The sequence below is a fragment of the Helianthus annuus genome, chromosome 3 (genome assembly GCF_002127325.2).
Source record: "Helianthus annuus cultivar XRQ/B chromosome 3, HanXRQr2.0-SUNRISE, whole genome shotgun sequence".
NCBI classification, from domain to species: Eukaryota; Viridiplantae; Streptophyta; class Magnoliopsida; order Asterales; family Asteraceae; genus Helianthus; species Helianthus annuus.
Window position 1 is genome coordinate 71,083,670 of NC_035435.2, and position 17,971 is coordinate 71,101,640.

At 35.8% G+C, this 17,971-nt stretch overlaps 1 long non-coding RNA gene across 1 annotated transcript; it reads left to right on the plus strand.

Annotated features, from left to right (window-relative positions):
- The first annotated feature begins 2,816 nt into the window (after positions 1-2,816).
- LOC110929344 lies at positions 2,817-7,734 on the plus strand. Its single transcript, XR_004889591.1, has 8 exons — positions 2,817-3,007; positions 3,724-3,830; positions 3,923-4,097; positions 4,184-4,272; positions 4,886-5,323; positions 5,411-6,265; positions 6,362-6,420; positions 7,128-7,734. It is a non-coding gene; the product is annotated as an uncharacterized LOC110929344 (long non-coding RNA).
- The last annotated feature ends 10,237 nt before the right edge of the window (positions 7,735-17,971 follow it).

Genomic DNA, 17,971 nt, shown 5'->3' on the forward strand with positions numbered 1-17,971 from the left:
TCTTTTGACCAATTTAGAATTAGTTCTTCTAGTTGAAATAACTCGTCAAGGAGCATTTCCCCTAGAATATCTGGCTGGGCGCATTCGAGGGAGAGATAGTGCTTATTTTTACTTTCGCCCCTCTTAAGGTTATAAGGAATTGGGGGGTCTATATAGTGGGGCCTATAATTTAGAAAGTAACATTTTAATTCTTCATGTTCGCCTCCACATAATTGACACCACATACTATAAGAGTGCCGAAAGTAAAAAAAATTACTATCACTCATGTTTATGTCAGAAATTATCAACCGCCGGGATCTAACGGTTCTGTTTTCAGTAAGAGAATCTTGGGCACGGGGGCGTGTTGAGTGAGCACGGCCCCGTGTTCAGCTTACTGTCTGACTTAAAACAGGATTGCCAGTTCCAATGATTGAGCACGGGGGCGTGTTCAGCGGGCACGGCCCGTGCTGAGCTCTGCAGAAGCTGAAAAACTAAGAAAATCCTAAAAATTTAAAAAGAAAAATAAAAATATGATTAGGCCGTTGATTCCTAACTTTCTTAAAATCCTTGTGTCCCCGGCAGCGGCGCCAAAAACTTGATGTGTGCGAGGTGTTATATATTTTTGATGTATATTTTAAGCCCTTTTACACTTTTTAGCCAAGTTTTAAATTTATAAAACACGATATTTACTAACACTAGACACACATATGGGCAAGTGCACCCATCGTGGACGTAGTATAGTGTTGGTAAGATACCGAGGTCGTCCAAGGACACAAGAGCTTTTAGTACCGGTTTATCCTCAACGTCTAATCAAATCAAAAAGTTAGAAAAAGGTTTTAAACTAGAAAAATAAAAACTAACTAAATGCTGAAAAATAAAAATAAAATAAAAAACAGATAGACAAGATGAATCACTTGGATCCGACTCGTGTATTAGTATAACCTTTGATTATTTTCGCACTTTTACACTTGTTTAAGAGATTATCTTAGTTATTGTAGTAGGCCCCTCTTTTGAAGGCGACGTTACCCTCAACCCAGTAGTTTGAGTCAGCAAGGATACAATCCTAAAGGGTTGGATTATTGGAAGATAATGAATTAAGTTATTAATGCAAATTATGGTAGGCCCCGCTTTTGGCGGTGACGTTACCCTCGGCTAAGTAGTCTGAGTCAGCAGGGATACAGTCCTAAATAGCCGGGTTATAGTATTAATAGTAGTTAACTTATGAGGGGGTCAAAGAGTTTGGATCCCCGCCATCCAATACATATGGGCAGTGAAGGAGATCCTACTAAATTTGACCCAGGTCCCTTGCAGGACCTCTAAACGCTGAACAATGGCAAGACCCTTACCAAACCGTTTCCTTAACCCCCGACCAGGTAGCCAACATACCTCCATATAGACCGTGGAGATATGAATGGTGAAAATCTTTTATTTTATATAGACAGTAAAATAATGCCAAGACACCACGGACAAACGATAAGGAAAGATCACCTTCAACATAAGAAACTAGTTATTAAAGTCATTAATACAAAACCAAATAAAAAGTGCAAAAGATTAAAAATAAAAAGTATTATACTAAACACTTGTCTTCACCAAGTGATGTAAGAGACTTAGGCAAACATGGCCTTGATTGTCAAGAACTCTTACTATCAATCTTGGATCCCGAGACGACTCACACACTCTACGATGGACAATGGATGATGGTGGTGGATGATGGTGTTATGGTGGTGGTGGGTGGTGGATGAAGTGTGAGAGAGGTGGTGTGCCAAGGGATGAGTTGGAATGAAACCAAGCACTCCTATTTATAGGCTGAACAGAAGGCTGGGCACGGCCCCGTGTCCGCTGGACACACCCCCGTGCCCGTCTGACACTCTCTCTCTTCATTAATTGTAATTCGCAATTACAATTAATGCGCCTGCTGTACTTTCGCCACGCCCCCGTGCTCACTGGACACGGCCCCGTGGTGGGCAATAGAAGCTTCTACAGGTTTGTCTTTTCTGCTGCTTCTTGGGCACGGCCCCGTGCTGGCTGAGCACGGGGCGTGTGTGGTGGGCAATAGAAGCTTCTACAGGTTTGTCTTTTCTGCTGCTTCTTGGGCACGGCCCCGTGCTGGCTGAGCACGGGGCGTGTTCAGTCTTCTGTTTTCTCTTCTTTGTTTGGGAGGATGCCGTTGAGGGTTCGGGCAATCTACTTTTGTTCCTTTTCTTGTATTTATGCTAGAATTAGCTGTCTTTTTGCTTCTTTTGTGTATTTGAGCTCATTTCATCCTGAAAATACAAAAGGAAGACAAAAACACTCTTTTTCCAACATTAGTACTTAAAAAGGGTTTGTTTTATGCCTCATTTGATGTAATTTATATGTTGCATTTTACACACATCAAGATTATATGTAGGATAATTAATGATTAATTGACTAATTAATTAAAGAGTTAAAAATTAATGACATGAGTTATAAATCAAATAGTATTTTACTAATATGCTCTTTCTTCTTTTTTTTCTCACATTAAATTTCTTCTCAAATGAACCTTCCCCCATATATATATATATCCATACTATATTAATAAGCATATCCAAAGGACTTCTTAAGGTCATATGAATTCCCTTAAAACACCCTTAATGCTTCATGTACAACCCTCTAAAGCACAATATTCATTACATTTCCAACAATACCCTTTTCTTTTTGGGCGGCCAAATCTCAGTGAAATTTTGAATTCCCGCTCACTACCACCCGCATTCCCATATGTACTATCATCAAAATCTAAAAGCAGATCCACTCTTTCCATCTTCACGTTCCTGCTCTCATTTCTCTCACCTCCTCCTCCGAGTTCTCTTTCATCTTGTGAGAAACCCTAAACTGCAAAATCGTGTCATTGTAGTATGAAAATTAGATGCTAGATCTGGAACAAATTTGGGTTTGCAGAGAGAACAAACTCCCTTTGGATCCTGCTGTTGTTGCTCCTGCTGTTGATGTTGTTGATTATATCTCATCCTAAAATCTTAAACCCGTTTCGGATCCGGTTGTTAAGTTCAAGGTATTTATGCTTGTTTTTGTGGTTGTTTCAATACCCATTTGGGTTTTTATGTGTTTTGGTTGTTTATGTTATGAAATCGTAGTTTAAACCCAAAACAGTAAACCATAAAAACACATCTGTGATTTTCAAGACAGTAGATCTTTTTTCAGGAACCCTGTTTTGGGAATTTTTGGAATTGAAAACTTTTGTGTGATATTTTCATTACCCATTTGTGATTTTGTGTATTTTGATAATTATCTCATCTAAAATTGTAATCTAAACCCTAAAAATGCGTCTATGATTTTCAAGAAAGTTGATCTTTTCCAGGAACCCTAATTGGGTTTTTTTTTTTTTTTTGGAATTGATAACTTTTGAATGATTTCTTCATTATCCATTTGTGATATTGTGTATTTTGGTTTTATCATCTGAAAATTTTGGACCTTTTTTTCTGATCTTGAAGTTAAGTTTAAGGTAAACATATGTCTTGGTTTCTTGAAATAGCACATGTTTATCAAGATTCTTGTTCAACTTTGGGAGATTCTTACTTTTCATGTATTCTGATTAAAAAAATTCTGATTTTTGTGTATTTTGATTATTATTTCATCTGAAAATCCAAACCCTTTTATGATCATGGTTTCTTGAAATAACGCATGTTAATCATGATTCTTGCTCCACTTTGGGGGATTTATACTTTTTATATATTCTGATTCAAAGTTTTTTGATTTTTGGGAACCCAGAGTCTAATGGAAGGACTGTAGTCAAAGGACTGGCTAAAGATTTGCGATTCGTTGAACGATGTGAGGCGACTGGCATTGTTCCACTCTGAGCTCCTGCTACCGATCTTGTACGTAAACAAAACCGATTCTTTTATGTATGATGTTGATCTGAATAATTATGTGGTTTATTAATATAATATATGGGTTGTAACTTACACAGGAAAAGGTTGTCATGGTTTTAGTGAAATCAATGAAGAATCCAAGAAGTGCTTAATGCAAGACTGCAGTCATGGCTGCTTCTGATCTTTTCAACAAGTTCTATGAATTCGGTTTTGCATCCACATTATGGAACATTAAAATCATACTATGAGACACTCCCAGATTCAGATTTAAAGGTATCTCTTTCATTTTGTGACCTTATATCCTCATGTATATGGAAATTTTGCTCAATCTTTCTGACTAGATTTATTTTTTAGTGTAGAAATTATGTGATGAAGGTTGGTAGTGTGGCGGAGTAGGCACATGAGGAAATAATCCATGTATAGGTTGGGAATTGTGACTCGTTTGTAGGTAAACATGTCAGTTTGGGTTATACATTTCCTATTATGAGTTAAATGGGTAAAATGAAAATAAAAGCTAAATTTGAGCTAGGTTAATAGCTTAAAAGGGTTGAAGATTCTCAACATGATTGACCACCCATTTTTCATTCTGACTTGAGTCATTGACCTATCCAACCTGACCGACCACCCATTTTTCATCTCAACTGGCATTATTTTTTGTTTACTTAATCTGTAAAAAAGTGATGGACCGAGAAAAGAAAAAACAGTTTTCATCCCAATCCACATCATTGACTTAATGAATCATATGAAGAAGCTAAAAGATACTGGGGAAAATGGTTAAAGTCATCCAAAGTGTTTTTAATAATTATTTTTATCATTGAAATTTATGCTTCTCGACTCAGATTTGACACGCTAAATAATACAGACAAAAAATGTTTTGGTATAGTCGACCAAGCCTAACAGCTCCACTTGACCCGTTACTCATTATGCCACCTCTAACTCAATTCTTGTTGGTTCATCGCCTAGAATTTAGCTTGAGTTATAGACTTATAGGTCAAATTTAGTTCAACAATTTTAAAAAGGTTTTCAATAAGTAACATAATTTGATTATGTACTTTTCGCAGCAAAATCAGCTTTGGTAACTACCTAATATGGATGTTGTGCATGCCCGGTTCTGTTTTTAGCAATTGATATCCGGGAACAGCTACGGTCAGGCTATGGTATGTCTTATGTGTGAGAGATTTTCTTATCACAATTATAGAAAGGTAATGTCAAGTCTTACTCTAACAGGTCAAGTGGAACGGGAGTCGTCCAAATTGTGTCTTTAATGAATAAACCAACTAACTCGCTTAACGTGTTGTTTTGGGTGCACTTAACAGGTTCGTGGGTGACATGTTTAGCCCGTTTAATTTTTATAAACAAATAAAATTATTTTTATAACAATTTTTAAAAGATAAAAAGAGAACTGAAGGGTGATGTGATACTTCTACCTGCAAATGAATGCAGTTAGAATTTATAGGAGGGTGTTATTGCAGTTCTTTCAGCCCCCAGACTTGGAACAGGTTCAATTTTATGTCTCAGTTTGAACTCAGATTTCTTGAACATTTTTCTGTGGTGTTAATTTCTTGAATCAATTTTGTTGTGAGAAGATGGAAATGGAATTAAGATTGGAGAAGAAATGCACAGAGGAGTTAGATGACGCACTCATGAGGTCGATTAATGGTCATGGTAGAATGGTGGAACATTATGCTGATTTGCAGGAAGAAGTATAATGAACTGATTTGCAGGAAGATGTATTAAATTACTTGAATTAATAATTATACACAGGGCCGGCTCAAGGGGGAGTGAAATAAAGCAATCGCTTTAGGCCTCCACTTCCTTAGAGCCTCAAATTTTAAAGAAAACATATTATATGTAGGTGATTTTGACTTTAAAATTGTTGACGTTGAGATTTATGATATATAAGATGGTGTATGAATCATAGGTTCAAAAGCAATTATTTTTTCTTTTATTTTTTTACGAAAAGGGCCTCAATTTTGTTTTCCCCTTCGGGCCTACAATATTTTGAGCCGGCCCTGATTATATACTCAGTTATAGCATATAAAACTTAGTTGTTATTTTGTAGATAAAGTGTAGGAAGTGTGGAGGCAAATCACTACATGAAAAAGGGCAGTGATAAGTTTTGATTCGTTAAATGGACTGCATATATTCAAGTTGTTTAAATGGTTACAAGTTTTGATTCGATAAATGGACTGTAGATAAGTGTCTCTTTCTTCCAAAACTATTTTTGGTGTTACAAGTTTAGATTACGATGTTTTGCATTTGGCTTGGACTGTAGATATTCAAGTTGTTTAAATGGTTCTTTCATGTGGTGTTGATGGTTCATGTTCAACTTTGAGATATCCTATGACCCACATGGCCCATGGCATATAACCCGTGGTTCGTAAATCGTTTCAGATATCATTTCAGTGAGTATGTTCTTTAATTGTGTGTATATGTATAAGGTAAATCACAAAAATCTTCTATTATATTCCTGTTATATTTGTATTTATGTGCTTTAATTGGCATATCATGATCAGTTGTTTTCATATGGTATTCAGATGGTTATGCGTGTAATTGGTTCGGTACCGATGAGTGTAACAGTTGATAGAGGTTAAAGGTTAGCCTTCTGTTTCGTTTGGCCTTTTTGTATTGGGAATTTTTATTGGTATTCGTTTTCATTTGATTATCAAGTATACACCGAGAATACAGTTAAACCATTTGACGTTTCTGATTCACCAAAACTAATTTTTAGACTACATTTTTTGTAATTGTTACAATCGCAATAGACACATTTAATTGTTATCTGAGTGACATGCTAGCCCTGGTGTGCATAACTATTTTATTCTTTAATTCGGACACAAAGATACAAGTAAATTGCTTATTCATGCTGCTCTCCTTTTAAATAGCACGTGTATATTCTAATTTTTGCACACAATGACCTTCTTTGTGCTCATTTGGTTGTGAAGAATTTTTACTATAGTACTATAGTGGTTATGAAGTCATTTATTAGTTTTCACTATGCAGGCAATGTAAAAAATTAGAACGCTTTCCTTAGAAATTAAGAAAAGCTTTTAAATTTAGTCAAATAACGTTTGTAATTGTTATATGCGATCGCTTCAAATTTGTATAGAATTGTGTGTAAATGTTACTAAATTAAAGAAATTAAATATTTCATTTTTGAATCGGTCCAACACGGTAGATTATTTAAATGTATGAATTGGGGGACCAATTAATTGGATATGGTAGTGCTTTTGACCTATTGAGTAATAAGCATCTTAAAAGGAGTCAATAAGGGTTGTTTTTCTTTCTTCTTTTCTTTTTTAGGAGGGGGATGGTTTTGATAAATTAAATGTGAGAATTGAGATTATGGCTGCAATAAACAGTTTAACCATAACAGTTTGGAATTGCAAATGACTAGCTACAGAAATGAAGACGAATCCGTAGACCATGATTTCACTTGTCTTACAGCCGCGAAAGTTTGGCAGCACATCAGCTCCTGGCGCAAATCACTCAGATGCATTTCTCCTCCGTTAAAGATATATTTGACTGTCGTAACCTCTTACCGGATCAAAGCAAAAAGAGACGCCTCATGCAAGTGATTTTGTTGATCTCTTGCTGGTATATTTGATGGGCCAGGAACAGGTGTATATTATCGAATGAACCGATAAAGATTGATACTATTTTGGGGGAGACCAATTCTTGTAGTTACTTGTGGATTTGCAATCAGTCAAAGAAGTTGGCTCTAGATTGGACCAACTGGAAGTGTTTTGATGTGTAATTTTGTTTGTTAGCTGTAGTTGTTTTGCCTTGCATTAGGTTGGTTTCTAATGAAAGTCGTCGTTTGAAAAAGAAATTGTTTGGATAATGGCTGCAAAAAAACATGTGTAGGCTATTTTGAACCATAATAATTGAGCATGTTGTTTCGAACCAACTGTTTGCGTAATCATCAATGGTGTTTTGGGTATTAAATGCAAGTTGATTACATGATTACATCACATGGTAAAAGTGAAAGCACAGAAAATACATTGTAAAAATGATTAAACTTTAATCGTGTCGGGTTGATAGGTTGGCGGGTTGAAACGAGTATAAAGAGATGATCAATAAACTAACAAAAAACGAGCATCGTATTGCAAAGTTTCACCCTTAGAATTACTAACAAGTGTTGTGTTTTCAGTTGCATTGCGAATTTGGTTTTGGTTATGGCTCAAAATCGAACCCCCCGTACATAGCCCTAAATTCACCAACCTAAGTGATATATTTCCCGCCGCATCGCGCGGGTAAACGACTAGTATATATATATATATATATATATATATATATATATATATATATATATAAAGGGGAGGGTTTAAATGAGAACGCTAAATATTGTGAGAACAGTGAGAACGAATAAAAAACCATGAGAACTTGGTCAAAAACAATTCAAATTCGAAATCTCTTTTTACACTTATCATTATTATTCGAATACAATGTTAGAAATTAAATTTACACGTTTAAATTTACGTGAATTCGTAAATAAAGAAAATTTACACATGTGTAAGTGTGCCATTTACACATGTGTAAATCTGTTATTTTTACGCATGTGTAAAAAAATCTAAAAAGTGATTTTGAGAGGAGAAATGAATTATTTGATGTTGTGAATTCTTATTTGATGTTGTATTTTAATTAGAATGAGGTTTTTATTAAAAAAATTCGGTTATTATTGGTTTTCTCTTTCGTTCTCACGGTTCTCGCAATATTTAGCGTTCTCAAGATAACCCTCCCCTATATATATATATATATATACACTATCTATTAAGGGAGCTTAGATGATGACCTAGAACTGCCTACGTGTCAACCATTCAGCTATGCCACATAGTCCAAGGTGATGTCATAAATCCGATTTTTATTAAGATAAATTACTGATTTTTTAGAAGGGAACTTCAATTCAAATTCAAAATTCAAATTGTAATTTTAATCCTCCTATCTCTCAATCAAATATAGTCCATCCTTCATTTTTAAATGTCAAAACATATTCATCTTCACACCCATCTCTTTCTCTCTTCAACTCAGAATAACATCTCCGATCAGGTCTCCACTTCGATCAGTCCTCCACTCCTAATCTTGAACGCGAAAAGAGAGAGACACACGGGAAGGAGATCAAGAAAGATCGATGGCGGTTGCCCAATTTTAGCAATCCAAGAAAATAAAGTTTTCACGGGCGAATATTTACTCTTTTGCAGATGCGATTCCGGTCAAGAAAGAGAGATGGCTGCTCAATGCTTCCCATTCTAAATCAACTTCTTAGGGTTTCCTTTCTAGTATCTTCTTTACCTTCACTTCAAACCTAAACTTGATTTACATTCGGATCCAACAGGTACTCTCTAACCCTAAACTTGATTGGGCTTTCTTCAATATTAAGATATTGATTAGAAATGTGTAGGTTCTTCTGATGTGCATGTTGTGTGTGATTGATTTGTGACTTTTTTGCTGCAAGATTTGTAGTCCAAAAGTATGAAGTTGGAAGAACAATAGGTGAAGGAACACCTAGGGTTAGGATTTTAAGGTGTATATGCAGATAAAACCTGTTCTGAGATTGATTTTGTGTGATTGTTTGTAGATTAAGAGAGAGATATCTATAATGAAGCTGAGTGTGATGTTGATATTCGGAGAGAGCATAAAAGTGACGATATTCGAAGAGAGGTTATTGAGGTTTTTAAAAAAAATTTAGTATAGAATTTAACTACTGGGGTTGTATAGTAGCTGTAGTTAGGGGTGTGTATTAGTCGATTTTGGGCTTAAGCCGAACAAAGTCGAAATTTTGGTTTCAAGAAACTGATCGGTTATAGTTTTATGTATGAGTTCGGTTTAGTCATGGGTCAGCTTTTGATTTTACATTTAAGCTTGAAAAAAACTAACCCAAAAAATGATGCAGTGAATGAGCCTTTGAAACTAATAACGGTGGCCAGAAATTAAGAGATGGTGCAAATATAAACCGATCACTTCTTGCGTTGGCAAACTGTATAAAGGCTTTAAGAAAACAGCATAAAAAGGGTCTAGCATAATCCGAGCTAAGGAAATCAAAACACACATCCAGGTACAAGTTGTTAGCATGGTTTTTACTTTTTAGACTCTTATGTAAAGAAGTAATAATGATGATGATATTTGTTTAATCAGAAATATATTGGCACAGTTGATACTCATGTATCAGATTATCAACGTATGATCGACAGTCTTCAGGTAAAGACAATTTTTGGGTCCATCTCAACTTGGGTCATTTTCATATTTGGGTTAGTTCTGGTAATTAATTACATTTTCAAATAAATTAACTACAAAATCTGGTGTTTTCGGCCGTTTTGTAGGTTCGAATGTTGTTAACGTGGCATGGGCCAGTTGACTTACAAACCATGTTTTGGTCTACTTAAATTGTTTTTATAAATAATGAATTGAAAAAGATTTTCAAAAGTTAATATTAGTACAACATTAAATTAGTTTTTTTAGTTAGACATTTAAGAGGGCACACGAACTATAAATATACTTTAAGGGACCTTGGACCCAATCTGTTTGACCCATTTAAATTTAAGATAAGAATATTAAATTAATAATTTAAATATTTTAGGCTATTTTTTTAAATATGAAAATTTACTGGATGGTGTCAGTGGCATAAGTGAAATCGAGTCATTCGGCTGCCAATACTTTCCTACGGTAAATATTATATTAAGTAGCTGCAATCTATTGTTATTGAAACTTTTATTAATTCTATTAAAACTCTCGTGTGCTATTAATTCTATTAAAACTGTTAAGAGGAGTTGTAAAGCCAGATTGGTTTAGTTCAGGATTGTGTAATTTTGTTGTGATTTGGTTGATTTTGGTTGAAATTTATTTATTGCATGTGGTGTTTTATCTTACTTTGAAGTTTGTTTTATTTAAAAGCTTTATTTGTGGTAATTTGCTGTATTTTAGAAATTAGGGTTCTAATTTGGGGTTTTTCATTACATGTAGTGTTTTCATAGAGCTCTGCAGTTAACTGTCTTCTATCAGTTACAAGATCTCTGTTTTAAAATTGCTGATGAAAATTGTTGATAATTAAATCTGATTTATGTCTCTTGCGTAGAGTTTAGGTCTTCAAATTAGGTATTTAGGTAATTTAAAGATGCTTTCTATTTGCTCAGACTAATTGACGTCTCTTGTGTAGGTAGACTGGATCTGATGTAAGACTGTTCACCAACTTCGATTTCATCTTAAAGGTATCAACCATCACATTCAAAACACTAAATATTATTTTTGATGACTAATTTTTATTCAATTTCTCCTGCATATTTCTAGGTTTCCACCTTTAGATCATCTATAATTTGGGTTTCTATAAAATTTTTAGTAGCTGAATTGTTCAATCGCTTGTCTAAAGCTTATGAGCATGAAGAAAATTCTGGATTTCTACAATCGCTTATTAGCACTGCCTCCTTGAGTCCTCTTCAATCACTTTTGTATGTTCATTCCTTTATCTGATTTCTTTTATTAATGTTTCAGTGAGGCTTTTTTTGCATATCATATACGCATCATCTTTGTACTTAATCAGTTACCCAAATTATTGTTCTTTGTTCTTGATGTTTTTTTATGGTTCTTGATTTCAGAGATAAAGATTGAATCTTTAGGTATTATGGATAAGTTGCAGTGGGGAAACAGCAAGAGACTGAGATTTGTAAATGTTAAGCAATCAAAGGTTATGATTGGAAAATTAGATGGAAATAGAATTGTTGTGAAGAAAAAGATCACATCTCGACATGTTGATTGAAGGGTTGTAAATGAACAAGATTCTCATCATCCTATTCCTCCTGTTCATTCTTCATCTCCTCAACGTATAAACAGGTAAAAAAGTTATTAAAATTTATTTATTATTATTTTTGTTATTTATTTTCACTCATATTTAGTTCAAATTGCTCTTAATCTTGTGTTTTCTTTATTTTGACCATATTTGCCCTTTGAATCTAGCGATGGAGGTAGAAGACAGGTGTATTATTACTCATGTTCAAGATAACCTCTTTCGTGTTCATGTGAGCAAGAAGAGAGGAAGACACAAAGGATGTGTCAAACACAGTTCAGATGATACAGGTTCAGGTGTCAAATCTGTATCATCTGAACTGTGTTTGAAACATCGTTTGTGTCTTCCTTTCTTCTTGCTCACATGAACACGAAAGAGGTTATCTTGAACATGAGTAATAACCTTACGCTCAAAATTTTGGTGTATTAATTGTCATTAATCAATTGTGAAACGGTATCCTTTAGTGTTGTTTTCGCTAAAGTTTGAAACGGTATTGTTTAGTGTTACTCTACCTTCAAGGAAAGTCCAAGGAGCAGGTATAATTATAAATTTTGCCTTCAAATTCTTTCTAACAAAACAATAGAAACGTTGTTGATTATGTGATTTTTTTTCATTTTTTGTAGCTATGAGAAGGTTTAAAGCTATTGAATGGCTTGAAAGTGTAGTTAGGCCATTGGGGATACCAAAACAACCATCAAACTTTTTGATAGATTAAAGCTTCATTTTTCCAACAACTAATGGTTGTTCTATCGTAAAGACTTCTGGTATGGATCTTAATCATAAACTGTGATTTGAAACCAAATATGGTTTTTGAAACCAAATTGTAAACCGAACCGATAAACCTGATTTTTTTTAGGTTTTGTTAGTAGAATAATGTGTACTCTATGCTGTGTTTCAAATTGTTTGTTTACTCACTGGTATGTTATAACTCTTTTGGTGCGAATTTTTTTAATGTTTAAATTGAAGTTTTGTAGTTTTTAGGTTTTGTTAGAATGGATTAGGTTAAGTAGGATAATAATGTGTTGTTTATATTGTCATTCATGGTGTAAAACAATGTGATTAGAGTAGAAGTTCAACATTGCTATGTTGTAACTTAGTTTCGGTTTGAATCTGTTTGTGTGTTTCCGAGGGTTTTTTTAAGCAAGGCGCATAGTATAAACTCTAACTTTTAGGTGTTGTAGAACAATTTGTGTTTTTTTTACTTCATTTGTTTTAAAAAAACACAATTGCAGATTCATTACAACTGGACCATGATGCACGTGAAAATCTTGATTCTATGATTGTTCCATGTTGTGGAGAATTAAGGGAACTAAAGGGTGGACACTACCATAAGATCATTGAGATCACAGAAAATGATGGAAAAACACTCTTAAATGACTACACAGTTAGTTTTCTCATTTTACTTCAACATGGTTTCATAAAATTACTTTCTTGCCCGTTATACGTCATATTCCAATCTCAGGGCTATAAAATTACTTTCGTGTTCACCTTCGTTTGTTATCAAAGTATGTTATTAAATAAACGAACATATATTAAAATATATAAACTTGAGTCTATAAGACTACCATATTGAGTGCTGCTGCCACTAATGGAGCTTTCGACTTTAGCCCTAGAATATATACAACTACCAAACAATCTTAACATAATCCAAATTGAGAAAAAAGTTACCCGGGTTTGTTGAAACTCTTTGGCTTCGAAAATTGTTAAAGGAGAAAAATAAATAAAGATTAAACAGTGTTAAATCTAAAAGTCTAAAATGTTAAATCAAACATAAACTACAATGTTAAATCAAACATAAATGAACAAATTATCGACAATGGAACATTGTCTCTTTATCTTCAAACAACAACCTTAAAAAAATTCAGATGAAACATTTTCTAATTATCGACAATGGAACATTGTCTCTTTATCTTCAAACTCATAAAAAGAAGTAAAAATAAACTGTGATAAGAAAAATTAACGATCATCCATATAAATTATTAAAAAAGTAACAATTACATATAAAAAAGAAAACTAATCAGACACTTAAACTCTAATAGCAAAAACCAAGAAACTTTAACTTCAACTCCATGGAGCACTGAACTTCTCGATGTATGTCAGTGATCTTTCTCATGAACTCCAGGTCTCTATCTCCACACTCAATATTACTCGCAACACACAAGTCACGAATGGAAGTAGTCGGCATCGCCCTCAGGTCTCTCGAAACCTGGTCTCTTGTCAGCAGACCAAGTTGCAGTCCGCTAAAACACCTCTTCAACTCTTGAAGAGTAGACCTATCAGCCAAAACTTGCTCTTCGATTTGTTTAATAAAGCGTTGCTTGAAATCGTCAGAATATGACTCCATTTTAATGTATTTATAAGAACTAAGGCAAAACAATAACAGTTGATCTTCGGCTTTCAGTGAATGAATCTGGGTATGATGAAACAACATTTGAATTCGTAATGGTATTATATAGAACATGTAACAGCCCAAAGGTCAGATTTAAATGCAACCATTAAATAAAAATTTATATTTAAAAATCATGTACATTTAATGATTTAATGGGAAAACGTGTATATAGGAGATGTCTGTTCATTTACCCTATCATGGGAAAGCAAGTAAAATTAAATACCTAGAAAACCAAAGAACAAAATTTAAACTTCCAAAAAAGGTTATCATAATTAGTACACGTCTGTTCATTTACCCTATCAAAAATTTTACACACTATAAAGGATCACGATTAGTTTACTTTAAAACATCAACACTTCATTTTTAGAAAACGGTTCACCCAAAAACAAACTGTCCAAAAACACTAACACTCTTTCTAAATGGCAAGCAAAAGCTTCTACCACTGGTCTGAAACTACCGATCTTAAAATTGAATTTTCAAGATGGTCACTCGAAGAACAGAGAAAAGATGAAGAACTCAGCAAAAAAGTTGCTATGGTGAGTGATAAATATTATAAGCAAACCTGGAGTAGCATTGCACTGCTTGTGACACTCGAGGTTTTTTCCATACGAACGCTTTGTAATATCTTGTGTATATAAATATTATTAAATGAAAACGTGACCTTTGCGCATGATATGTGATGTATGTATGTATTGTATATATATATATAAGAGCCGAAACCACGACCCGAGACCATGACTCGCAACCGGGCGGTTGCGAGTGGGCCACTCGGTCTCGAGTGGGCCGTTGAGCCAAAACCGGTTTGGGCCGAAACCCCAAGCCCAACCCGAAAACCCCTTGTATAAATTCCCACCTTTCCCCCACTTCTTTCATTTTACACACACAAACCCTCCTTGAACTCTCTCACTAGAAACCCTCTACAAACACCACTTCTCTCCTTCTCTTTTCGGTTCAAGCAAAGATCCCGGACAAGAAACTCGGTCAAGACTATCACTCGGACATACCATCTTCTCGGTTCTCTTTTCTTTGTTTTCGGCTCCTCCTTTCATAACCGGTTAGTACTACCTTTTGTGTTATCTTTTGTGCATAGAAATTATGTGTGATTAATAAACTAGAAAAATGTTTTGTTAGTAATTTTATGCATGATCTTTAGGTTGTTTTGTAAAGATTGAATATATATATGGTGACATGTTTGAAAATGACTTGATAATGGTAGTTTACAAGTGTTCATGGCCAACTATACTATGCTTTAAAGTTCTTGCTAAGATGATGTTGTTAAACATAAGTTTCGGATATTTATATATATATATTGTATGTTCTTTGTTCTTGCAATAACAATCTTGTTGTAATATGTGAGTTTTGGTGCAAGTAAATGTATGATTTTGTTAAGGTGAAAACCCTAGAAACTATGAACTTGATGAACTAGTTAAAGATGGTTTGAAGATTTAAAATGGCAAAGTTTGATCTATATGGTTTAATGGTCAAATGAGGAAAAGTGTTTGTAGAAATCTTATTGGTAGTTTCCTAATCTGGGTCTGAGTTTATGTGTACAATTTGGACTGTCTTTTCTGCATCATCACGTGTACATGAAAGTGACAGATTACGACTCGCAACGACGACATTACGACTCGCAATCACAGCATTCCGACTCGAAACCACACGGTTGCGACTCGCAACCAAAGCATGACAAGTCGAAACCTCGAGATTGCGACTCGAGACCACGCCGTTGCGACTCGCAACCAAAACGTGATGACTCGAGACCACGGTTGCGACTCGCAACCATAGCGTGACAAGCCGAAACCACCTGGTTGCGACTCAAGACCAGCTGGTTGCGAGTGGGCTGTTCATTTTAGTTATTGGGCCATTCTGTGTTGGACTATCTGTTAAATGGACTTTGTGATGTTGTGTTCTGTTTGACTGTGTTACTGTTAGGGCCGGCTCATTAACCCCATGACTGTTTACCTGTATGTATGTTACGTGCCCGTATGTGTTTTTACGTGAATGCTTGTATACCGAACCTGACCTATACCGGTAACCATGTTAGGACGTGGTGACCAACGTGATTGACAAGTAACCTAAACCTACCGAGCAACCCAAGGTGAGTTCACAACTTAAAAGCATGCGTCCCGGTGGTTTGGGACACGAGACTAACAACCCTATCCCCTGGTAAAAGGGGATACCATTTACATACCTTCCCTAGTTATTGGGAACAAAACTTACTTTTCCTTCCCGGGTATTGGGAAACCGTTTGGTTAATTACTGTTTATACGGATTGCAACTAACGGCACTAAACGAAACTCTATCACTTAAGTCCCTACTACAAATACCGATTAGTCGCCGGGTTAGGCGAACGGGTTATTAGTTGATAGCGCTATTTAGGTGTTTACCAGCCTCACACCGTGCCCTGGTTTGGGACGGTCGTGAACTAATGTACTCAGAAATCCGTCAATGATGATAGAACATTGACATCGGGGCATCCTGCGGATACGCAACGGTTACCTAGTGTTCGGTATTGGAAAAACAGTTTAGTCGCTAACTTTTGGGGTAGCTCCCCATGGCATGTATAAACGGATAAATTAACCGGTGAAACAAAGTTTTTGGAAATTAAAACTGGACAACTAGTGAACTCACTCAGCATTATTGTTGACCCCTTACTGCATGCTTTGCAGGTAACCAGTGACGAAGGAGCTTGCAGCTTGGGAACGTGTAGTGTCTGTTCACCCTTGTGTTGGGTGTTACCTTATTTTGAATCGTGAACTTTGTTTTAAACTACCGTACTTATGCTTCCGCTACTTAATACTGTTTTGGAACTTAAAACTTTAAACTCTGAACTTAATATTTGCTAAGCTTATGAATAGTAAGTATTACTTTTGTTATCAACTTAAGTATTCGGTATAATTGGTGGCTGGATCCTGGTCAGTCACGCCCCCGAAGCGGGTGTTATCCGCAGGTGGATTTTGGGGGTGTGACAGATTGGTATCAGAGCCATTGGTTATAGTGAACTTGGTTTTAAAAAGGGAAAAAGAATCTTTTTGGAGAAAACCAGACTATAACCCGTGACTCGCGACGACACTACACTCCAAGTGCAAGGCTCAACACTTTTGACCTCATAGCTCGGACCAGTGTTTACTTGTTGCTTACTTATGTTTCCTATTATGCTATACGTACTAGTGTGCCTAACTAGATAGATACACCTCTCTCTTCTATCTCATTCTCGCTACACTACGACATCACACTCATACTGTGTTTTCTGGTTATGAAGACAATGAGTGGACGTGGAAGGGGAAACATTAACATGACGCAGGCTCAGTTCACTAACCTGCTCAACACAGTGGCTGCGGCTTTTGCAGCTCACCCTATAGGTAAGCTCGTTGTTTTAGGATGTTTAGATCCTACCGCCACATCGACTTTTCGCCTCTAAACCTATACGCTTCGCTTCTCACGAACAGGTCAGCATGCACCTGCGCAACCACCAGTGTGTACTTTCAAAACTTTCATGGATTGCAAGCCTCTCCCTTTCAACGGCACTGAGGGTGCCATAGGTCTTCTGCATTGGATTGAGAAAATTGAAGCTGTTTTTGCTGTTTGCGAGTGTCCCCCTGCAAATTGGGTGAAATTTGCTACTGCTACACTTGAAGGAAGCGCGCTTTCTTGGTGGAAGGCGCAGATTCAGATGTTTGGTTTGGAAACTGCTAATGCTACCGCATGGGAGGATTTCAAGGATATGATTAAGGATGAATACTGTCACCGGGATGACATCCACAAGCTTGAGAACGAGTACTATGAACTCAAGATGGTTGGGTCAGAGATTGAAACCTACACCAAGTTGTCCAATGACTATGCTGCTCTCTGCCCGAACATGTCACGACCAATGTACCGAAGGATCGAACTATATATCAAAGGTTTGGCTCCAGAAATTCGAAGCCATGTTACTTCAGCCAACCACACTACCATTCAGCCGATCGTTCGACTTGCTCACAA